The 25,386-nt window shown below is 40.9% G+C and overlaps 1 long non-coding RNA gene across 2 annotated transcripts in view; it reads right to left on the bottom strand.

Moving 5' to 3' along the window:
- Positions 1-13,911, bottom strand: part of LOC110343264 — a 30,692-nt gene extending 16,781 nt beyond the window's left edge. Inside the window, exon 1 of one of the 2 annotated variants that reach the window (XR_005871649.1) lies at positions 13,736-13,911. This is a non-coding gene — a long non-coding RNA (uncharacterized LOC110343264). The remainder of the gene's footprint in view (positions 1-13,735) is intronic. The other variant, XR_005871648.1, reaches the window with a different exon arrangement.
- Between the last annotated feature and the right edge of the window lie 11,475 nt (positions 13,912-25,386).

Below are 25,386 nucleotides of genomic sequence, written 5' to 3'. Positions count from 1 at the left end.
TTCCCCCAGTTTCCACAGGTTCGGACCATCAAAAGCACCTTGTCATGAATGCTTGCCAGCCAGTCTGTCTAAAAGCTTTCCTCCACTGTGATCCAACAGGATCAATCCTCTATTTCCCAGAAAAGGGAGACAGGAGCAGTATGCTATTGTAAGTCAGGACATTGGATGGTCTATGAAGAAATTATTAAAACTTCATGTAAGAAGATGACTGAGGAAAACAGGAATGAAATTTAAATAAGATGAAATAGATAAAATCAGAAGACAAAATCTCATGTAGGCCATAATGACTATTACATAAGATCTACCTATTAGGAAAGGCTGGGAAGGAATTTGCAAGCACTTAGGACTTATTTGGGCTTGGGGGAGGTGGGTTGTCTGTTTTTTCTTTGGAGAACATCATTATTATGACATCATTGCCACAGCACACAGAAAACCTTATTGGATGATAAGCTTGGTAGTAACCCAATAAAGAGCAGTTTCAACAAAAGCCAACTGTGCATATGAAGCTTAGAGAAAACACTTCCCAAGAAAGAAATTTCCAAGAAATTGCATTCCTGTGGCTTCCTGGGTAGAACTGCACAGGCAGGAGCTGACTCAGAATGTTAGACAGAAGAGCTCCACCCATGACTGTGGGAAATCAGAACGTCACTCACCTTGCTCACTTCTAGGCCCTAGAAAGACTCTCTCTTTCTCTATGTGTTCACAGTGTTAAGCAAGGTTCTCCATCAGCATATTATCTTCATCCCAAAATGTGAAGGGACCCAGGCTTCAAGTAATTCTTGTCTCCAGTTCCTTGTCCCAGAGACTATACTAAGTCAGGAAATTTAACTCAACAGGAGAAAGTCTCAAGAAGGGTTGGGAGTCTAACCATGAACTACCTACCACCTGGTCTAGCAGTGAAACTTCTGGGTCTACCGCATGGGAAAATCAGAAGCAGAGGAATGTTCAGACACTTGCACAGCCGTGTTCAAAACAGGACCATTCACAATTAGTAAAAGGTGAAAACACCTTTGAGTCCATTGACAGGGATGAACATATAAACAAGATGAGGTATAAAGATGCAGTGGTTTACTTGGCCTTAGAAAGGAAAGCATATCTGACACATGTCACCACATGCTATAAAGTGAAGGAACACTGAGGACAGTTCGCTAAGTGAAATAAGCCCACCAGGACAAATATTTTCTGATTACACTTACAAGGTATCCCCACAAAAGTCAGACACTTAGAGAAAGTATTAGAACATAGTTGTCAGCTGCTAGGGTAGAGGGGGGTGAGAAATTAATGTTTCTTGAGCACTGAATTTTAATTTAGTTCAGGAAGGTAAGAAGGTCCCGAGATAGCAGTAATGGCCGAACAACAGTGTGAATATGCTTAATGCCACTGAGCTGTACATTTAAAAAATGGTTAAAAAGGAAAACTGTATGTTAAATATATTTATCCACAACTTAATTTTTTTATGAAAGAGAGGGAGGTGTACACGCTCTCTCTGCTTCTGTGCCTCTGTTAGCTGGTGACCAAAAATAGAGCGGCGGCATTAGCATCCCGCCTGTCTTCTTGTTAATTGTCTTGTTTTAGATGCAGATGTTTTTCACTTACAGACAGTGTGTTTGGGGGAACAGGCATACAAAATGTGCTGGTTTGGCATTTCTGAACCCAGGAAAAACTTTGATTGGTGTGAGTTGTATCACTCTGTGGAGATAAACATCAAATCCAGGGAAGCTGTGGCCCCTTTGTGTTTCCACAAGCTCTCACTTATCAAGATCTCTTTTAAGCAAGAATGCCTGTGGAATCAAGCATTTTCTTTGTTCTCTGAAATACTATTTTTTTAATGCTTATGAGGGGTGGGTGAGTATGTATGTGTTCTTTCTCTCATTCCTTCTCATTTCTTTTTCCTTTTTAAAAAATGTGTTTTGCCTACCTAAGGTGAAAACACAGCAACAATCAGTGAGCTAGTTAGCTATTGGGCCAGCCTCAGAAGGGATAAGGAACAGGCCAGCCTCGCAAAATTTGTACCTAAGTAGGAAAAAAAGAGGAAACACCCCAGGGCTTGCTCTCTTGCTTTAACTCTTGCTCTTGATGGTAATTGGCGGTACTTCAAAGAATTTGTTGACCAATCAGAACCCAAAGAAAACCTAAACTGGAGGCCAGAGGATGTGGATCTTAGGAGACAGCTGAGTCTCTAAAATAGAAAACTCTGGCACTCACTCTCCTAGTTCTATCATCTTCATTGCTATCAACACCACCTTCATCATCATCGTTATTGCCATTGTTGTTGTGTTGTTATTAGCTGTGTGACTATGGTAACCGGTTAAGGGCAATCTCATCTGTACATTGGGTGTATTAAAGCTTGCACTCCTTAAATGATAAGAGACAACATAAACTTTTCTATGACTGCCTCCCTGCTGACATTGGGACATTTCTGTTGGGGACCCAAGAAAGCTGGAATGCTGGCCAAGGCCAGGAAGAGAGAGGAGTACAGGCTGTTTCACTTACTTTCTAGGCTCTGTGGGACCAACTGGTACTAGAGAAGTCCAGGCTCTGTTGGGGCACTTTATGAGGCTGGACCTTCTGGGGCTAGCCACTTGGCATCCCTCTGGGATGCAGTTTCTGAGGGAACACCCGGGACTTGGGGCAGTGGTTGCTCTTGGGTTGTCACACGGTACAGCATTTAGTCTTCCGTTATCATACAGAGCAGCATCAGCCTTATGTCAAGCCCAGAATGTATGAAAGATTTTACATGCAGAGAAAGAACTTGGGAATATTGACCTACCTTGACCTAGGCAGAGTAAAGCAATCAACATAACAGTGTCCACAGTTTGAGCAGAGCCCTGGTATCAGGAAAAGGCATGGGGCAGTTTAGTCCATTGGTTAGCATTATCACAACCTATGTGGCTTTGTCAGTGTCCCATTGTCGTCTTAGGAGACCTTAGGGTTACCAATAGGAGCTGGCATTTCTGCTTATCATGGGAAACTGTTTTATTAAACATCTCAGGTGACATATTGAGCAGATATCTGAGGAGATTGAGGACCATCTATTAAGTATAACTGAGTTAAACAAGCTTTACTGTTTTTAGTTCCTTGCTTTGGAACTTTGAAAAAAACATTAATTTGTATATCTTAACTACCTTTAATAGCTTATAACAAGTTGGTAGCTTATATGAGACTAGGATTTCATAGCTTTATCCCTGTTAAGTTTGAGCCTTAAAAATTTGAGTTGAAGATTTAATTGGAGATCCTTTATCAAGACAAAACTTTAAACTATAAATAAAGTCTATAGGGAGACTGGGAAACTTCCTAATCCTTTTTATGGTATACAATTATAGGCTATTATTGTTTCTTGTATAACTCAGTTTAGTTATCTAAATCACTAAAATTTAACAAGTGATCAAAGACAAAGTGGTTAGACATATATTATTGTGAATCTGATTAGACCTTAGGAATTTATAAACCTTATTTATCAAACATATCAAACATATGTTGTCCCTTATTTAAGATTTTAGAAGCTTGGAATTGAGCATTTAGTAAGGATGTAAGTAGTTAGGCATACATCTCTAAGTCAGTTTTTGCTAACCTGGGTATATTTTTATAATGTTGGGAATTAATAAACCTTACAAAATTCATTTTAATCTAAAATATTTTGGAAACCACCTGTTGTCTCCTCAGAAAAGTCAATATAATGATAAATGGAGAGATCATTCGGACTAAAATAGTTTTATAGTTGATTTATGCCACATGGTCATCTTTAGATTGTGATGATGCCACATGATATGTACTCGTTAACCTTAGTAAAGACGGCTACTAGTCACATGTCTGCTTCCATCTTGATGGGATTGTCAGCAAAGATGGAGGCAAGTTACATGGTTACTGTTTAAAACATCTATTTCTTTCTAGTAGATCTATTTTTAAATCCAATTTTTATATACATAAAGCAAGAAGTGAAGCATATATAATATTCTGTAACAAATTAAGATGATCTATGCTTAGATTTTAATTACCAACTTTTTGTTACAAGTTTTAAGCTGACTTCATGTTATATGTTTTATAGATTATTTTAAAAAGTTATAACCAATGAACTTACATATCCTGGGATAAAGTTTAGAACATAGTCATAAGAGATTATTTTGAGAACAGAGTCCAAGAAATGAAAGAGATAAAAGATTATTGAGTGGGAAATAGAGAACCCTTAGGGATAAGAGATTTTGGAAGTGCAGAGCAGGACAAGTTTCAGTATAACAGATTTGGGGTCATTTGCTTGCGCATGCAGATGTTGTTACCATATGAGAGAATGTGAAAATCAAGTGTGCCAACCTTGGGCCATTGATCTGTGTTGAGGCCAAGCTGTTTGTAGCAATATAGCAAGGCTTTAATAAAACCCCAGAGTCCATGGGGGAAAAAAGAAAGGTTAGCAAAATGGAACAAAGGAAGCACCAAGGTGTGTGTGTGTGTGTGTGTGTGTGTGTGTGTGTGTGTGTGTGTGTGTCTAGGTCTATGCATGTGTGTGTTTGTGTGTGTGCATGTGTCTGTGTATGTGGGTTTGTCTGTGTGTGTCTGTGTGTATGTGGAGGGAGTATCTGTGTGTGTGTCTGTGTGGGGTGTGTGTGTCTGTCTGTGTGTGGGGGTGGGGGTGTGCATGTGTCTGTCTGTGTGTGCAAGTGTGTGTGTCTCTGTGTGTCTGTGTGGGGTGTGTCTTGTGGGGTGTGTGTGTGTGTGTGTGTGTGTGTGTGTGTGTATGTGTGTAGGGGTTACTATAAGCTCCATGAGGGAACTGAGAAAGAATGGAGGTGACCCACTTGGGCCTAAGGAGGTTGCAGGCCTTTTTGGAGGGAGCTGGGAGACAGAGAACTGCACCATGGAGTATGAGAGCTCCACCTCAGGGAGGAAAAGCCTAGGAGGACTATGGAAGAGACAGAGCAGGCAACTTCAAGGTGGGAGAGGAAACTTTAGGAAGGAACTGAGAGAAGAAGCTTCAGAGCTGCAGGCAGGAGCCAAGAGCTAGATAACATCATGGCCCAAATCCTGCAGGAAGGAGCCAAGAGCTAGCATTGTGGTCCAAATGGACTTAAGGAAGTGGCGAAACTACAGGAAGCTCCTGTGAGAGAAAATTCACATTGTAGACTGATAAGTGTCTTTAGTAGAAAGATGTGTCAATGTTGGCATAACTGTGCCGGGTGAATCAGGCCAAAGCACAAAGAGTGGAGACCAGTGACCAGTGGGTGACTTGGGAAGGCATAGACGGCTCTAGGAGTCCAAGAGAGTGAGAGGTAAATGGTCAGAACAGGCCAAGAGAAGCAGCAGCTGAAGAACAGGACTCTAGAATCAAATTGGTGGGTGGCAAAAGCCAGCAGAACCAATGACCTACAAACCTTAGGAGAGTCAGATCACAGCTGAGCCCTGAGCAGCTGAGCCTCTGGGAAGGGAACCCATTTCTGCCACCCACTGTGCACCAGGTGAACGGAAAACAAATAAAAAGGAGGACATAACTGCTCCTAATGAGGTTTTCATTATGGATATAAGGGAGAACATAGGCAGAGGCAGAGACATTTGGAAGAATCCAGAGTGAACATGGCCGGACTGAGTCAGGCCATGGGAAGAGAGAAGGGGAGGGAGAGCAAGTGAGGAGCTGCTGAACATGAGAGGGGTGGCCTGGACCAAGAGACTTGCCAAGAGACCAAAAAACCGGCTATGTAACCAAAATGGCTGCGTTATGTAAGAATCTGAGAAGCTGGGCGAAGGGCTGGAGAAGTGCAGAGCAGCAGGCACGGCATGCCAACCTGGAGCAACCTGTAACAGATAGGAACTGAGGGATGCAGGAGAACCTGATGGCCAGACAAGTTTTGATATGTTAATAGTCACCTTAGTTCGCCCTTTGCTCCAGGTTTGAAACATAACACAGTCCTCAGTGGAGTCTCAATGATAAAAATGAGATGGCCGTTAGAAAGCGTGCAACAGAGTCTAGCATGTGTGAAGGGAGCAGTGAAGTTCAGGTTCTCTGATATAAATTAAAGCTCAGTGCACATTAGCAGGTCTGCACTGTGCCGGGGAACAGCGAGGTAGGTCCCCGGCAAAGGATCTGTACACCTTAAAGTGTACAAACCTCCAAACCCCAAACCATACTGCAGGCTACCAAAGGTATGCGCAGGAGAGCCCAAAGAGGTATATCTTGTTTTCCAAAGGCTTATCTCATCCCGGGTTGAGCAGTAGTGATTTTCCACACACAGGAAAGAATTTTATAGACTCCTCTTAATAGCGATGTGCCAGGACCAGTAACAATGACAATATATTGTCTCATGACTCCAAATTCAACTCTCTCTAAACGTACTGGAGCAGACTGCCAGCTAAGTGTGGAATTTACTGATTTAGCTGTAGAGGAAAGAAATTCTGCAGATCGGATCAATACAGCCAGTAAAAACAAACTGCAGAATCCCTGTTTCCTATCTGGGGCCTGTAAGTGAAGGCCTTAGACGAGGCACCTGAGTTATTCTGAGCACTTCATCTCCAGTGTCTGGAAACGATGCTCTGAAACAATTATGGGCACAGACTGTGATGTTAGGCCACTGTGATTAAATTAAATGTCCTGGGCAGAAACTTAGAGTTAACGTTTTTTCAGACCAAAAATTAGATACCAAAAGAAATGAGTTTTTATAATCAGAAAGCTGGGATAAAAACTCAAACCTCAAGAGAATTCCTTGAATGATTTTATAGGCAGCCCCATTCCTGCAATAAAAAGATATAAACTTATATTATCAGAGGTTTTTCAGTCATTGGCAGCCATATTGGAAGCCATAAAAGCAATTTTACTGTTATCATCATTGTTATCATCATTACCATCATATTTCCACTAATCGCAATACTTCAGCACAACAGCACTTCTGCTTTTATCTGCCTTTGGAACTTGCCAGTTTGAAGATCATCCACGGACAAATATTAAGGAACCTGGTGATATCACAGAGGCCTCCAAACAGCACTGACATTGTAATACACATCTACATTTGTGCCAACCCAAAAGTACAATCATGAAGTAACTCTGAGAAAAGCCTCTTACACATGTTCAAAATGAGAATACCCTGGAAGGTTCAGTAAAGCCTGAATCCAGGTCAGGTATGTAGTCTGGAAGTGACTAAATAAAACTCATCCAGAAAGGTTAAATTTGTTCAAAAATTAAGACAAATAAGATCAACATAAACAAAGGGACATGAAAAGAGTGTCCAGTCTGTCCTTATGGTGGTTGGTAGTTACAAAGAGAATCAGATAATCACCAGAAAGTAGCTAGCCCAGGGCAGACGCACAGGAAGACTGAGCGTCTTTAACAACCAGCTCTCTGAAGGAAAGAGGGAGAGCCCACCCTGCTGGCACTGTTTGCTGCTTATTGTCTATGGTGTAAATATGCAAGAAATGATCAATTTCAGGCTACTGGTAAGATTTATGTGGGGCTGGGAAGAAGACTCCCTTGTAAACCAGTACTTTCAACTCCAGCACACCATGGTTTCTAAATTGAAAAGTGGGTACAGAAAGTACCAGGGCAATTTGTAGCATGTGACACAAAGCTAAAGTATCCCACTGCACATTCATTTCTGTGGACCCATGAATTTAAAATTGGTGAGTAGGAGACATATGAGCATAGGAGGGTAGCAGAGACTTGTCAAGTGGTAAATTTTAGCTTGTATAACTTAAACTGTTATATGAAAAAACTATATTCAAAGTATTATCATACAACTTCAAAAGGGTAATGATTATTATATGTGACAGGACTTGGAAGATGCTATGGAGTTTAGCAAATTAGTCTGAGGTAGGTTTAAACGTAGATAGCTAAGAGATAGATAGATAGATAGATAGATAGATAGATAGATGGATGGATGGATGGATGGATGGATGGATGGATAGATAGATGGATGGATAGATGGGGGAAGTCCTTCTGTGTCTTATTGGTTGATTAAATAGAACACTGTTGCCCAACAGGGAAGCAAGATAAGTGTGACTAGGAGTCCAGGAGGATTCTGGGAACCAGAGGCACAATCAGTCACAATATAGGACACCAGAGGAGTAAGAGGTCCGGACCCTTTCTCCGGTAAGAGAAGACCACATGGAAATATTCAGATTAGCAGTTATAGGTTAATAATTAAGTCAGAGCTAACTGATAAGAAACCAAGCAAATGGCCAATAGCTTCATAATTAATAAAGTGTTTCGTGTTTTATTTTGGGGCTGAGACAGCTGTGGGACCCAAGCAGCTGGTAGAACGACTACATGTTACAGACAGACAGATAGATGATAGATATAAAAGAATAATTTTAGGCGCAAGAAAATAGATAGAAAGAAGTGTGGACTCCATTGGTGATATTTGTGATATTTCAGGTGTGTTCAGATATGGCTGATGTTTGATGGAGACACAAGATAAAACAATGAGGATGAGGATGGGAGGAGACTGTGGATAGAGAAAAGCATTGCAGATGAGAACATAGGTAAAAACCTAGGTAAGGAGAGTAGTTTTTTGTTTTTGTTTTTTTCCTATCAGCCTGAATAAAGAATAGAAGCGACATAAGGAAGGAGTGGCATAAGGTGATGCTATTGAACAAGTGGGCACAGTAGACTTGGTACTGCACCACCCATGCCCCACCTAGCTAGCACACTCATTTACCAGATGTCAGGGGTGATACTGCTGAGAACTCACACTTCAATGTGCATTTGGATGAAGAAAGTTGCCTGTCCCGTTACCATGACCCTCCTATCACAAAAGACTATCTGATAATAGGCAGTAAAGGGCCGAGGGGACAAATCTTGGGCCTGCACATCAGTTGGGGATGTTTCTGAGGTCCTTTCTGGTGAGACTGGCTCAAGTGCTGTTGCAACTAAGTGTCATTCAACTCCTCCACAGCCTCAGTTCTGTGGTCTTAACTTCCTTGTAGTCACAAGGCTCAAGATCTCTCATACAAACTCTCAGAGGCTGTTTCCCAGAAGTCACAACCTGCCCTAGTGAGTGGCCAGGTATTGAGGTTTCCCAAGTGAGGTATAGAAGCAATGTTTCCACCGCAGCATCTTGTGAAGGACACTCCAGATTTAGAACCACAGTTTAGAGAAGAATAGGCTTTGGGGGGAACATAGCTACTCAAAGCTGAAGGCATAGTACCTTTGAGTCATGTGGGAATGCCAACTGGGCAATTTGATAGAAAGAGAAAAGTCACTGTTATTTTCTCAGAAAAAATGGATTATCTTCTAATGTTTAGATGTTAAAGTCACAGGGAGAGTGCATTTGATAAGGGACAAAGTCTTAAAATAACCTTTGAACAACTATTGTGTCTGATGGGGAAGCCAAGAGGGGTTTGTACAGACACAGAGAAGATGTTTCATAAGCATTAGGAAAACCGAGGGGATGTACACACATTGCCAAAGTCAAGGGACAGGCCTTTCCAGAGAAAAGAGGTATTATATAGAGTTGACTTCCATGAAGACATCCAGGGATACAATGACAGATAACGGTCTGTTGGATTTATCAACTTGCAAAGGTCATCCTGACTTTTTTGTTGAGTGATGAGAACAAAAACCAGATTAGTATGGACTGAGAAAAGGGAAGAGTGGAGTCATCAGGTGTGTACATGTCCTCAGAAAAACTGACAGTAAAGAGAGTTATGGAGATGGGATAGAAACAGATTCAGTAAGTGTGGGACTTGCTGCCAAGTGTTCAATTTTAAAGATTCAGTAGGGAAGTTCTAGGTAGAGTTGTAGACTGCATTACAAGAAGGAAGAGATGAGAGTCTGTAAAGTCCTGGCTAGGATAGGAAGGGTCAGAACCACAGCTGCCCTACCATGGCTGGCAGGAGAACAGCAACACATTGGCAAGCCTTGACTGGTGTGTTCTCCACCTGGACAGAATGGAGAGCTTATCCAATTCTGCCAATGCCACTTGTAGTCAAGAGCCAAGGTCTCTGGTAAGAAGTTAGGATACAAGGTCTGGGGAAAGTAAAAAGAATTGATATATCCCTTGAATGATGAGACTATGAACTGGTCCACCAGATGATTGTGGAGCAATATTAAGTGTCATTATGAGTTAAGGGAATGGGATTTTAAATTGAAACCAACTTTATCTGTTATACAACCTTCAACTTGAGAACCTGGGAGCTGACATGAAGGCAGGAATCAGGAGGCTAATTAGGCAGAAGACTCTAGTTTACCAAGCCCATCTCCATTCACATTGCGGCTGGGGTGTCATTTACAACATATGGACAATGGTTTGTTTCAACATCTGCAAAAGGGGCTTGATAGCACATAGACTGCTCTGTTCTTGAGCTATGAGAAAACCAGAAGACAGAGCTGGGAGAAAATCTCTTGGTGAGCTATAAATGAGCATCTTAGAGGATCCAGACCCAGGCCACATCTCCATCTCTGAAGTTCCAATAAATCTCAGCAGGAAATAAGAAGGGTCAGTCGATAATGGAAGTTAGCTAAATGAACACGACCCAGTCCACACCCAGGGCAGGAGGAATTCCCGACAAGTAGTCTTCCGAGAAGTGTTTGACCTCATTGAAAGGCACCAGAGAAGCAGATGCTTCGGAGCTCTGGGGGAGGAGCACTGACCTCAGACTATCACACTGGCCAGCAGAAGTCAAGGTCATGCGTGTTTGAACATCAAGTCTGAGGGAAGTGGCTCAGGATTCTCACTTTCACTCTCAGTGAGCTGCGATAGACTTCTAGCTTCTGTCTGTGCTCACTCTAAATCATCACAATGATTAATACCTACCATGAAATGTCTAGAATCTTCTATGGTACCTTGTTTTATTTGTGGTGATCATTCAGTCTGACCTCAAATAGGAAGGGTGTTCTATAGCCAAAAACCACTGTTCAATATGCAACACAGAAGTACGCATGCATGCACACACACACACACACACACACACACACACACACACAGAGAGAGAGAGAGAGAGAGAGAGAGAGAGAGAGAGAGAGAGAGAGAGAGAGAGAGAAAGAGAGAGAGAATCTTTAGGTATACTTCTAATATATCTAACTTTTTCTATACCAGTCCTTTACATTTAGTGCAATGTCAGCCTACAGTGTCCTTCCTCCTACAAACTTTCTTGGTACTAATTCATTCCCACCCTTAGCTCCATCTGAAGAGTGCAACATTTGAGGGATTATGTATGTAGTTCAGTTACATGTGAAGCCTAGAATTTGACAGGTGTTCAGCATTGGTCGAAAGAGTTAGGCATCATCCTAAAAGCAAGAGGAAATGTGTGACAGATTTTTATTTTTATATAGTTATGGGGATTGTGCCTGGCTACAATCTCTGTACCCCAAAGATACTGTCCAGACATGTTTGTGCCAGCTTCTTCACCAGCAGCTAGACTTGTTTGAATCATATTTTTAGAAAAATAGTCATCATAGTGATTTGGAGATACAAGATGGAAAGTCACACGCCAATTATGAGATCATAGCAAATGCTGAAGCAGTACATAAAGAGGGTTCAGGGTGATCATGAAGAAAATTGATAGATGCGAGACATGAGTCAATAGATGAAGGGATCATGAACGCACACACACACATATGCACACACACATGAGCATGCATACACATGCATGTGCCTCAAGTATGAACCATGCTGGATATAATCACAATGAGTAAAGATGCATGTAACATTGCATGAGGAGACCCAATCAAGTTTCATTTGGGCTTTTTCATGTTAGGTTCACAGAGTAGGAGTGGGAATGGTGCAGAAGGAAATCCCTTCAATCTGCAGATGGAGAAGTCAGGCTTGCATCTGAAAATCAGCTCATTATTGATCTTAGCCTTGTTAATATTCATGAAACTCTATCAAGAGGTAGAAGATTTTAACACAGTAGCCCCCACACCCTGAATCAATTCTCATTGATTTCAATCTGCTTCTTTCCTCCAAGCATTGATGTTGCCCCCCACCACTACCCATGAATACCTTCTTCCAAGGTCCTTTGAAACACACATGTTATGTGGAAACTAGTCAGGCCTGCCTGCCATTGTTTGGACCTTGTTTACACTGAAACGGGTGTTCATACAGCATATACTCCTGCGGTGGCATGGATCTGGCTCACTCCTAAATCTATTTACCCACAAAGTCACTCTCCTACCAGGTTCCAGCTGTTGTGAAGAAAAGCAGAGCCCTTGTCACCCTTAGCCATACATCAATCTCAGGACAAAGTTGATTTTCCAAACGCTTAACTACCATCTGTCTATACAGGCCTCTAACAAGCTCAGACAACAAATCGCTCTGCCCTCAAATAAAGTTCATCACAGAGTAGGCACCTAAATGCCCACAGGGACTTGAGCTCAGCACACAGACTTCTCCCTGAACAGCCCAAGGACCAGCCCTGAGGCTCAGTCTTCCTTCATAATAAAAGGCTGAGGGTTGAGACTGAATTTAGTTGGATTTCTTTTGTTATTTCTCTCTTCTATTGTCTCATATAATTTATTTTAAATTTTCATATTTTTCTTTTATTAATGAATTTATTTACCCTATCCATCAGTATAACTGTTGCCTGTAGGGAAGCATTAGCTCCTAAGTCTTCCTCAAGCAAGAAGAGTTTAAATGCTCACTGAGATGCCTGTGAGCAGCACTTTCAAACACATTTATTTTGGTGCTGCACACAGGGGAAAATCCAAGATATCCCAGGGCCAGGCAGAAGCAGTGACATTATTGTGTTCATGTCTGTTTGGTGGCACTCAAACTTGCCAAGAATAAGACAACAACCTGGGTACATTCACATCATATCTGTTTCTGACTAACTTTGGGTGTTTAACTCATTCCTGTTTCCAAACACACACAAAAAGACATGAACAAGACTGGGCCCTGAGTACCTCATGAGGAAGCAAGCACAGGGACTTGATTCAGGCCTATCTGACTTAGCAAAACCTCATTGTGCACCTTCCCACACTCTATTTTTTGTTTTCTTTGAATCAGGGTTTTAATCCATAGTTTGGGCTAGCCTGGAACTCATTATGTAGCCCAGCCTGGTGTTGAATTCTCAATCATCCTGCCACAGCCTCGCCAGTTGTGAGGATACAGACACATGCCACCATGGCACTCTCCTTATTTTTTTATTCAACATGTTTATTTACTGAGGAACTACATTAAGCAAGGTACTATTCTGAGAACTGGGGATTCTGTGAAAACATAAGCGAAAGACTCTCTATGCTTGCCTCAGCTGATCTCCACGTCCTCAGCTGGCCTCCATGACCTGCATTTATTGACGTTCATGTGCTGTTCCATTATATCTGCTTGAGTGTGGGCACAGTTTTCTTTGTGTGAGAGGGGGACACTGCATAGAGGGGAGAGGACAATATCCAGTATGTAGAGTGAAGGGGACAATATCCAGTCTCGATCTTCATCTTCCACTTTGCCTGAGGCAGGCTGACCTGTGGGACTCTAGCAGACTCTCATCTCCATCTCTATGACCCAGGGGAGGTGAGCTGGGCTGCTGTGTGTGGCTTTTACGTGAGTTTGGGGATCCGAACTCAGGTCATCAGGCTTGCGCAGCAAGTACTTTACCCACTGAGCCATCTCCTCGGCATTGGTAATTTGCTTTTAACCAATCAAAGACTATAGCCCATCTTATTGATTCTCCCTGTCCTGAGCAGTCCTATGGAGAAGTGGCCAACAGCCAGCAAACAAAACAATCCCCTGCCACTCACAGATACATGAGCAGTTGATGCTGCAACGATAACCGGCACACTTACTGAAAGTATAAGTAAGTATTTATTGTAGTAATTACTCACAAGAGACAAACAAGTAATCCAGATGAGCTGAGTAGTTTTCCATCGCCAAACTGGAAGCCTGAAAGCCAGAAAGAGTAGCGAGACGTCTGCTGTTTAGTCTTTTATACCTTCCTCAGTAACACCCCTAGCCATGCCCAAAAGTGGGCCTGGCTAATGACGTAGTTCACCGCCTATGTCCATATACGTCTTTAGTCATGTCTAAAGTGGGTGTGGTTAGTGGTGTGGTAAACCTCTCTTTTATTACCTCATCTGTATGTGCCGCTAATATGACACATAGCTAATGGCAGAGTACTAAATTTCCCCCTACAATTCCCCTTTTAGTCTAAAAAGGATATTTAAACTTAAAGCAACTAACTTGTGTCAATGAACAAAATGCCCTAAACATCTATCCCATCTAAACCTAAGCTTATCTGAAAGAAACACCCAAGTCTGAACACCTCCTTCCAGTCCCAACTCTTAAATAATTGAAAACTAACACTAACAGGTGTAAACTATCCTATAATATCAAGAGTAGGGAGAGGGGGCGTGGAATTCTCAAAACTACTTCCTGCTGAGATGGGATGATGACAATCTCATGGGAACCTGTGAGAAGAAAAATGTTAGTCTAACAAAATCTTCAGTAGATCAGACAGTCTCTGTTTGGCATGAGATGCTTGACTGAAGTTCCAGACTGGAGTTCTAGTGTTGAGTGAAGCTCTCATCTGAAGCTCTGGCCAGATTGTAAAAAGTGTGCTGTTTCAGTTCGTTGGTCTGGTGTTGTGTCAAGTGATGTAGTTTCAAGCCAGGTTCAGGATGGTGCTTGTCAGGTGGAGTTGATGATGTGGGGCAGTTCAGATGCATCCAGTCGAATCAGGTGGAGTCAAGGAAGTGGATCCTCATTCTCTTTTTGAAGCAGTTGAAGATTGCTGCCAGGAAATCCCTTGTTCTCTGGAAAACTCAAACATTAATGTTAACAAAGAAATATTTTAACTTTTATATGTATGCATACTGGAAGAGGTGACAATAGGGAAGATGGCAAACATGAAGGAAATTAGACTTTGCAGAAGAAATCCACAAGTAACAGTCCCTAATTTTATTTTCTTCTGTCTTATATCAATGGCTCTTTGATATAATACAGAAATTTTGAAGTTTATTTAAATAATATGCTTGAATTTTCAGTAGGAGAGCCAATCCATCTCCAAAGCCAGCTTCAGTTAAATGAATGGGGACTAAAGTATATGAAGAAACAAAGATTAAAGGTTATTATAAAAAACAATATAAAGAAATTTAGACTTTGATACCACACAGTGAGTTACTGTTTGTTTGATGGTCCTCAGGATAGCTATTCATTCTTCTTCAGGAATCCATACATCCAGTATTCTTTGCTGAGTATACCTGTGAAGACAAAAAAACAAAACATTTCTCTTTCCTTTTATGAGGTCACTTTACCCATGATAGAATATGATTTTGTAGATGAGCTGTTATCTTTCCTCCTCCTGAGATGTCTTCTGTTCTGATCAAATCTAAATTAATTTCGATGGAACCCAAAGTTTTTCTTCTCCTGTAGAAATGAAAGCAAAACCCCTTCCCCAATGTAACACATATCCTGGTTTCCAGACTGAAGTCATAATAGTAATAATAGATAAATAAATAATCCACTTAAAGATGGATACTGTATGCTATTATGTTTTTCAGTTTTTTGATCGCTAAGGAAGGAACAATTACTAAAGTACACTTGATTATAAATGCTGCTGAATTAATCCAGTTTATATCTTTTAAAAATGCCTTGACTTCAAAATTTAAGTATAAGGATATGTTACTTTGGAAAAGAGTTTTTGTTTATGTTTCCACGGACAATGAAAAGCTGAGGATTCTTTCCAGGCTTCTGTGGTTTGATGAACCAAGACCCCCGGAAGCAATGGCCCAAGTGATTCAACATCTAAAACAGCTAAGATGACGCTGCCTTACAGACCATGAAAATAAGGACTTATACAGGTTTCTGAGTTTTGTCATGATCCCCATGAACAGCGCCAACACAAAGCAGTTTGGAATAAGCGATGTCCAAATCCCCATATTGTTTATAAATCTTTGTTTTCATTTGAATGGGGTTGCTTATAATTGGTTAATGATCACAACCAATCTCTTTTTAAAGGAAAAAGGGGATTATGGTATAGAAATGATTACTTTGTATTGGTATGGATTTTCATTTATTGATACAAATTCAAGGTCAATTTTATGATATGTATATTTCTCCTCTTGATTAAGTATTGTGTTTATACTAATCTTTTAAAACATAATGCATAATTAAATACAGACTATAGATAGTTACTTATAATAGATAAGTAACTATATATAAGATAGATCTTATAGTTAGGTAAGTTAGGTTTTCTAGATATACAGAGATATATTTGAGATAGATACTCTTCAAACCTTTCAAAGACCTTCAGAAAATGGCATTTAAAATGGGTTAGGGTTTTTCTTGACAATGGGAAATGTCTGCTCCTGGCATCACCAATTATGTCTGAGAGGAAGATGGGCATCAAAGAAACTTGTTATGGAGTTGCTTTCAACATGGCAAGATTAGCCACTTGGACAAGAAACTGCTCTTGCCTGGACTGCTTGACTGTTGTTTTATAATCTGGACATGCAGTACCCACAGGGAAGTAACTGCTGAACTCAAACAGTCCTATAGGGTTCCTACTTCATGGAAGAGTCTATGAGACTTTCTGCAGGACACAGAAAAATGACTGACAGACTGCCAATGCAGATGGACAGTTTGAAATTTCCTGCTTTGTTTAGAAAGCTTCTGGAAACATTGTGGCCTATGGGCTGAAGATGGATGCCCCAACGTTACAAAAGAACTTCGGGTGACTGTCCAGGCAGTAAGATGTCTCTGTCAATCCTAGTGTTTATGTATTATTCTTCTGTGGTCTTTGATGGAGTTGAAGAAAAATAGTTATCATCATAGTTTTCATTAATTATGATAAAAGATAAGCTGCATATAGAACTTTGAACTCACAAGGATGGAATGGATGATATTTTCTTTAAATCTTGCTAAATGTTGACAGACAAAATGTTGTAACTGTGCTCTTGCTTGATAGCTGTTCTATTATATATAATTTGACTATGTTAAAGTTAAGACCTTTCTTTTTTTTAGACAGAAAAGAGGAGATGATGGGGAAGTCCTGTGTATATGTCAATAAAACACTTTTGGCCAATAGGGAAGCAAGATAGGTGTGACTAGGAGTCCAGAAGGACTCTGGGTAGGAGAAACACAGGGAGTCAGTCATCATGTAGCCTGCCAGAGAATTAAGATGTCCGTCCGGTAAGAGAAATACTTAAATGGGTTAAATACTTAAGTCAGAGCTAGCCAGTAAGAAACAAGCAAGGCCAACAGCTCCATAATTAATACAGTGTCTTGTGTGTTATTTGGGGACTACAATGTGGCAGAGCCTAGGTGACTGGTGGGGAAAAACCAAAGCAGCTGGCCAGGAAAAGGCTTCTCTCTACAAGCAGTTCTTTCTCTAAATGGAGTTTCTGTTCCACCTGGTCCTGCCACCCTTCAGGCCCAAATAAACACACTGCGACTTATATTAACTATAAACTATCAGATGGCTTAGGCTTCTTACTGGCTAGCATTTTCTCAATTATTAACCCATAACTACCAATCTATGTATTTCTACATGGACTTATCTTACCGGAGAATTCTCAGTGTACTCTTCCAGGTAGCTACACGGCATCTTCCTGGTGGCTCCTCTCTGCCTTCCTCTCCCCAACATTCTTCTCATCTTGTAGCCCCACCTATACTTCCTGCCTGGCTACTGGAATTCAGTGTTTTATTCATCAACCTATAAGAGAAACATATATACAGAAGGACATTCCCCATCATCTCCTCTTTTCTGTCTAAATAAAAAGGAAGGTTTTAACTTTAACATAGTAAAATTATATATAACAAAACAGTTATCAAGCAAGAATTATAGTTAACAATATTTAGTCCATTAACATTTGGCAAAATTTAAAGAAAATATTCTATCTTCTATCCTATCTTTTTGAGTCTAAAGTTTTATGTGTAACTTAACTTTTATCATAGCTAAATAAAACCATACCCATAACTATGTCTTAAACTCCATCAAAGACCACAGAATAATAATATACAAACTCTAGAATTGGCAGAGACATCTTATTGCCTGGACAGTCACCCAAAGTTCTTCTGTAATGTTGGGGCATCCATCTTCAGCCTATAGGCCTACAGTGTCTGGCAGAGTTCTCAGCAAAACAGGAAATTTGAAACTGGCTTGCCTATATTGACAGTTTGTCATTCATGAGTCTCTGTGCCCTGCAGAATTTCTGGCAGACTCTAACATGAATCAGGAACCATGAAGGACTCTCCCATTTTGTTTTGGCAAGTTCAGCATTCACTTTCCTGTGGGTCCTGCATGTCCAGTTTGACAACAAACTGTCAAGCAATCCAGACAAGAGCAGTTTCTTGTCCAATAGGCCAGTTTTGCCACACTGAAAGCAAACTCCATAACTAGTTTCTTTGATACCCATCTTCCTCTCTGATGTAATTAGTGTTACCAAGAGTAGTTTTATGTTATTGTCATGAAAACCCCCAATAAACTATTTTAAATGCAATATTCTGCAAGTCTTTGAAAGGTTGGAAGAATATCCATCTCAAATATATCTCTGTATATCTAGGAAACTTAAGTTTTGACTGTTATGAGTGATATATGTATATATAAAATCTGTATTTAATTATATATTACATTTTAAATGAGCTGTATAAACATAATAGCTAGACAAGAATAGAAATATACCTATAACAAAATTAACCTTAAATTTGTGTCAACAAATCAAAATCCATACCAATACAAAGTATTCATTTCTATATCATCAGGCACCTACATTTGATGGGGCTGGAATTTAACCTGGATGAGTTAACTTCAAATCCAGTTTTATTTGCTTCTACTAGTGCTTCTTTGCTCAGTACAGAAGGATAACCCAAGAATAGCCCAAGGAGAGACCAAGTCTCCTGTTTATTCTAAAACACCCTTCCAAGTTCTGCTTTCATTTGTTCTATCATGTATTAGGGATTGTGTCTTTCTGAGAGGTATGTAGAATCTAGAAATACAGAGAAGGCCTTAAGATAGCACAGTTGTCCATAGCCCACTGCAAACTGTAAGACAATTAGCTGTGTCCAAAGACATAGCTATGCTATCTTCCTTTTTAGTTCTGTCACTAACCGCAAAGCCTAGAACTCAACAGATCCTTCCTAATGTTTTAGTTAAGACCTTCTTTTGTCCTTGTTCTTGACAGTTGCTTCCTTAAAACAACAAGGTTACTCCCTAAACATACCATGCATTTTCACACCTCTATGCCTTTGTCTGTGGCCACTTTCAGTCTGAAATGTCCCATTTCAGCTGGCAACTCCTGCTCAGGCTATGGAATTGTTGTTATATTCCATATGGCTTTTGAGTGTCTTTCTTCCACCAGCTTGTGAAAAACTTTGTCAGCTTAGCTCCCAGATCAGCACAGAGCACCTGGTCAAGTATAGGCCTGGTCAAAGTCAATCTACTCATTTCACAGATACTTATTAACCATATTCTACACACCAGGCATTTTCTTGACTTAGGAAATTTGGTTGTGAAAAAAAGACAAAGTTTCCATGCCCTGGTGGAACTTATATTATATTGCTTCCACATAAAATGTCTGTTTCTGTTGGATCACTCTGATCAACTTTAATTAATTTCCTTCACACTGTCTCTCATTTTGATGCCAAGTCCCAGTTGCATGATATGCGCTTTATCCTTGGAAGCCAGTTTTACAACTATCTCTCCAAGTCCTGGGCAATCCTGGTGAAGTCCCCCAAACTGAAAAGACAATGTTGTTAACAGATGCAGTAAAAATCTATCCCAGGGAAGTTGTATACCCTGAGCAGTTACTACAAGGAGCCACATCCCTTCTCCCAGGAACTGCCAAAGTTTGACCCATTTTGGAATCCTATTTGAATACTGAAGGTGGAGTTTATGGCATATCCCTGAACAGACTCCAGGGGTAGAAACATTCCTTTCCAGGGCTTCATTTGCCCACAGAGATGCTAAGTAGTATTTCCCAAAGAAGCAAATGATTTTACAGATATGATGGTGTAGGAACAGGAAGCAAAAGAACCACAGATGCGTTCATGTGTCTTAACTATGCAGTAACCTCACCTTCTTAAAGCTGTCTGCATAGATGACGCTGTGACCTTTGTCCTGATTGGTGACTATGTTTCCTTTAGGTGTGTGGATGGAAATGAGAAGATAAGGAAGAGAGTGACATTTCCACCCTCACCCCAGAAGCAAGAAGTAGAAATATAGCTGACTGAGAGCCCCTTTGACTTAGCAGCTACACTTCCGTTCACTTGGGAGGAAGTATCACATCATCCCCACAGGGTATTTATGTCCACAGTCTACCATTCTAACCTTCACGCTCTCCCAAGACCAGCAAGGTGGGCAGCTCACACATAATTACCCTCGAATCCTGCATATAGATCAACAGAGATCAATGATTGAATCCCCTCTGAGGTAAAACTTTCCTCTTCCTCTGCTTGGATATAGTGTTAAAAATCAAAGCAAATGCCTAGAATTGTTAAACATGATTTCTATGTTGGAGCTATGCTTTCTTATATCTCCTAAATAAGAAAGATCTTGTTAGAAAAATATTTGCATAATGGATAGAGCTAAAGGATAATCTACAAACTGTAATAATCTGATATACTATACCACATACTCCTTTCTCTCTCTCTCTCTCTCTCTCTCTCTCTCTCTCTCTCTCTGTCTCTCTCTCTCTCACTGTGTGTGTGTGTGTGTGTGTGTAACCTAAGAGAAGTTGACCTGAATATAGAGTGGGGGTTACTACAGGAAAGGAAGGGAGTCAGGAAAGTAGATAAATGATATTTATTGGTGTGTACTATATGCATATATTAAAATATCATGCTGAATAACATCAATGTGTACAATCAATACATGTTAATCAAAAATAAATTAATGGGGCAGGAGAGATGGCTCAGCAGTTAACAATGCTTGGGGCTCTTCTGGTTTTGTCTTGTTTTGAGCAGACATATTGGGAAGTCCACAACTGGCTATCCCTCCAGATCCAGGGGATCCTATATCCTCTTAAAGCCTGTGAGAAAACATGTGCTCATTGTGCCCAAACATCAATCCCCACAGATATACATACATAAAAATAATAAACCTTATAATCAGAAAAGGCACTGCTGATCTTATTATCCAATGAAACAAATCTAAGAGGTCATTAAAAGTCTTCATGAAGTACTTGTCCCTTGTACTTTTAGTGAGGGTTCCCACTTGAATCATTAATTAAGAAAATGTCCCACAGGCCTACCTAAACCCAATCTTATGGAGACATTTTCTCAATTGAGGATCTCTCTTCTCTGATTACTTTAGCTTGTGTCAAGTTAACATAAAAAAAACTAGCCAAAACACCCCTCTTGGGCATATTATTTAGTGCTTTCTTCTTCATTCATTTTCTATATCCATAAACCATGAACAACAATAACATATTTAATAACTTATAAGTGTTAACAAAAAAAAGTGAGTAGAGAACAAAATACACTTAGCACCCTAGTCACTGGTAATTTCTCAATAAATGTCACTTGCCATTTTTGCTGATAAAAAATAACATTATTAAAAACCATAACCTGCAGCTGGAAAGATGGTTTAGCGTTTAAGAGCACTGGCTGTTTTTGCAGAGGACTCGGGCCCAGTTACTAGCACCCACATGGTAGCTCACAACCATTAACTCCAGTTTCAGGGAATCCAACATCCTCCTCCAGCCTCGGTGGGCACTGTGAACAGAGGGGCACACACATTCATGTAAACAGATATTCATACATATAAAATGAAAATATATACACATTAAAAAAAACATAACTGGCTAGAGCAATGAGAGGATAAAGAGAAGTCAAAGACATGGGTGGATGGGGCTCTCTGATGGAGAAAACGCAGAGTAGCTATTGCATGCAGGTGAACAAGGAGGCAGTTATTACATACAGCTGAACAAGGGGGCTAATCTTGGTAGAAGCAGTCTCTGTAGCAGAGCAGTTGTCAGACCATAAACATTGGGAAGGAGAAAGTTATGGTGGGCATTTCTACACTCACCATCAATATTCACCACTGAGGAAGGCTATGCCATATCCCCAAATCCCACCTGAGGAAGGGTTTACCACTCCATGGAGATAAGAAATTGGAATCTTTGACATGGCTGTGACCATGTTAAAAGCATGTAAACAGAATGTCATTCACTCGGGGCTTCCATACATTGTATCCATCTCCCACTGATTATCAGGAAAGGTATATCCACATTCCCACACCTGTAACAGCCCTCCAATGACTATTTCTGCACATTGAAGAGGTAATGTTGAGGACAACTCCATGGCGATCAGCAAGCTATGTTGTGAAGTATGTGCATCTTACAGTTTTCTTTTATACACTAAATTGACTTCCATAAAAAAAGTGACCCCAAATTGTAATCACTCTGGTATTGTGTGACAGTAACTTTTCTCCACATACTCAGTAAAGACTGGCATTGCATATTGGGAAGGCAACAGTGTCTCATTTTAATTTGCATATCTTTGAGTGTGTTGGCGATATCATTTCCACAGTCCAAGCTTCCTTTGTGCAGAACTTCTAACCCTTTTTTTTTGTTGTGATATCTGTCTGTTATTGATCTGCTTTATATATTCCTTTCATTGGTTATTGGTGTGGTGTAAGTTGTTAGGTGAGAGACTTTGTTTTATTGGCCCACCTTTATCAGGCTCACCTTCTCCATTTTGTGTTTTTGTTTGTTTAATATTAAAAACTCAGGCAATCTTTCTATTTCAATGTCACAAAGGCATTTTCTTGTAAATTTCCTATCATTTCGGTGTTGATTCTATCTGGATTTGTTTCCTTTTCTCTAGAAGAATAGCCATTTCTCCTGCTTCCACTGTCTTTACCACCTCTCCTGGTGGTCCACCTACACCACTGACCAAGTTTCCATGTATTATAAAGGCTCTTTCTGCCTTGTTAATCCCCTTTCTTTGAGTTACTTGCCTGCCTCTAGACCTGATTTACACTGTTTTAATTACCATCTATTTGAACTCAGTCTTGCGATACAGAAGAACAAGACTCCTCTGCCTCTTCCTCATGTGTTTCTTAGCTAACCTGCCCCTCCTTTCATGAATATTTCAGGTTGAATTTTATCAAGTTCCACCAAATAGAAACTAACACAGACCTGTATGGGTTTTGAGTAACTTAATGTCAAGTGAATACATTGCTCATCAGAGGATAAAGGTGCTGTTAGGTTAAAAAGGGAAAAATAGCTGGGAAGACCCTGTGGCATCCTCAGGTTTTGGTGACACTTGGCTTCGGAGTTTTCTTTGGCTTTCAATGCTTACTCAGTAGGTAATACACTCTTGCAGACCCAAAGAGAGCGATGCCTCTCAAAGACAATGTTCAGACACTCCAAAATTCACAGATCTCAGTAATGTCAATGGCCTAAATACCAGTGTGACGTGGCCACAATTTTATATTTCACCCAATCAGCTTCAGTGGTCCAGCACCTCTCAAGTACACAGCAAGCTCAGACTTGACCTCCAGTGTGACAGTCCCTATCCCCCAAGCAAAGGCATGGAATCCATTAAATACCTCCAGTCCTTGCAGAGCTTACATCCTCACCCTTATATTAATGCCTTCTTCCTTTCCAAAACTGGAGATACTCCAGCCACTCATCTCCTTAAACACACAGCTGCCAGTTTATTAAAATATGGTCATGGCGTCTCTCTGCAGATGATGCTATGACTCATGAGAGCTATCATGTCTAATACAGCAGCCTCTACACAAATGGGAATTTGAACTTATATTTCAATCAGTTAAAATCTACCATAAAAATTTACCTCTCCGGTCACATCAATCATACTTGAAAGGTTCAATTGCCGAGTGGTCAAATGTGGTTGCCATCTTAGGTGTAGTTCTATCACTTTGGAAGGTTGCCATGAACTGGATGGCAGTATCACAGAGCCTCTGACATTGCTTCATTCTCCATAGACTAATTAATAGTCACTACATCTAAGGTGACACCCGTACTTCCCACATCACAGCCCTGACGAGTCTGCCTCTTTCCGCCATCTTCTCACCTCCCACCCAACACGTTCCAATCAGGGCATTCTCCGAATCTCCTTCCCACAAGCCTTTGCGACACCCTGTAATATTCAGCTTATGTCTCTCCTTGTCCAGCCTCCCTGTGCTCCAATGTTTTCCTTCCCTCACAGCTCTGCTGAAATCCTTCCCAGTCACTCTTTGAGAGCACTCTCAGCCCACAGTCTGCTTCTTTACCATACTCAAACTCTCACCATGTATTCTAGCCACAAGATCCCCTTGTAAACTAAATCACTCAGTGCAATGCGGGCTTCAGAGACAGCTCATGATTCCCTCTCTCTCTCCTCAGTGTCTGGTACCTAGACATTGTCAGTACATAATAATAGAGCCTCCTGAAATACAAACTTTCTCCCTGTGTTAATCGGATGCCTTCCAGCACCACTCTGCCTTATTATTTAACCTCAACTTGCCCTCCCCCTTCCTCCTCACCTCCCCCACATTTAATTACATTCTCATCAGATGTGCAAAATGCTCTACTTGGCTCCCTGTGTAGTTTAAAGTGTTTGTGTAAACAGCAGAGAGATCCTGTTAATTATAAGGACTTCCTCACATTCAATGCAGCCAGTTCCGGTCTCCTGTGATGGTAAAGGAGATAGACCCAGTCATTTGGAGACAGGAAGGAGTTTATTGAAAGGGTAACATTAGCCTTAAAGAGAAAGCAGTAGCCACATGCATGTACACACACACACACACACACACACGCGCGCACACGCACACACACACACACACACAGAGGTGCATGTAACTCAGGATTCACTTCTCCTAGTCTGAGAAGAGATTCAGAAGGAAGGATGGAGAGGAGAGACAGAAAGAAGAGCAAAAGGAGACACAGGGCAAAGCAAAGACAAACACATGGAGAAAGCTGGGGCAGAGCAAAGGGAGAGAAGAGAAGGGAGAAAGTGGACGGATCTAGAGCATTGTCTGTGGCTAGGATTCAGGGTAGAGATGTGTCAGCTGCTCCTCCATCACAGCACACAGCATGCCTGACCTGCTTGGCCACAGGGCACAGCTGACAACATAAATGAACAATACTGGCATGCAGAAATCTAGAACAGCATCAAATGAACAAACGGAAACCAGCTCAACCTCAGCCGCTGGAATCTTGAATGTTACATACATTTATCTTAGTCTGCCTCATGGAGAATTTGGAGAAGGAAAAGCTTGGAAAGGCAGAGTACATGCCACCCTGTGAGCTACGGATACTTTGGAACACCTGGGCTCCAATGGCACCGAGCTGGGGCTCATTGGAGCAGGTAAAGCATGAGTCAGACTGCCAAACTCAGTACATACGGAGTTTTCAGTTTGGCATGTGCCAGACATGTCACTTGAAGAGGGGTCATTTTTTGGATGACGGCAAAAGGATGCTTTCGAATTGTGTAAAATCTTGATTCAAATATCCTTCAAATACTTACCAAATTGTTTTTGCAGTTGCCTTTGAATAGATGCTAGGGTGGCAGAAATGCTCCTTGAAGCCAG

This window comes from Mesocricetus auratus, unplaced genomic scaffold (assembly GCF_017639785.1).
Source record: "Mesocricetus auratus isolate SY011 unplaced genomic scaffold, BCM_Maur_2.0 Super-Scaffold_100028, whole genome shotgun sequence".
NCBI lineage: Eukaryota > Metazoa > Chordata > Mammalia > Rodentia > Cricetidae > Mesocricetus > Mesocricetus auratus.
This window is presented reverse-complemented; position numbering and strand designations above follow the sequence as displayed.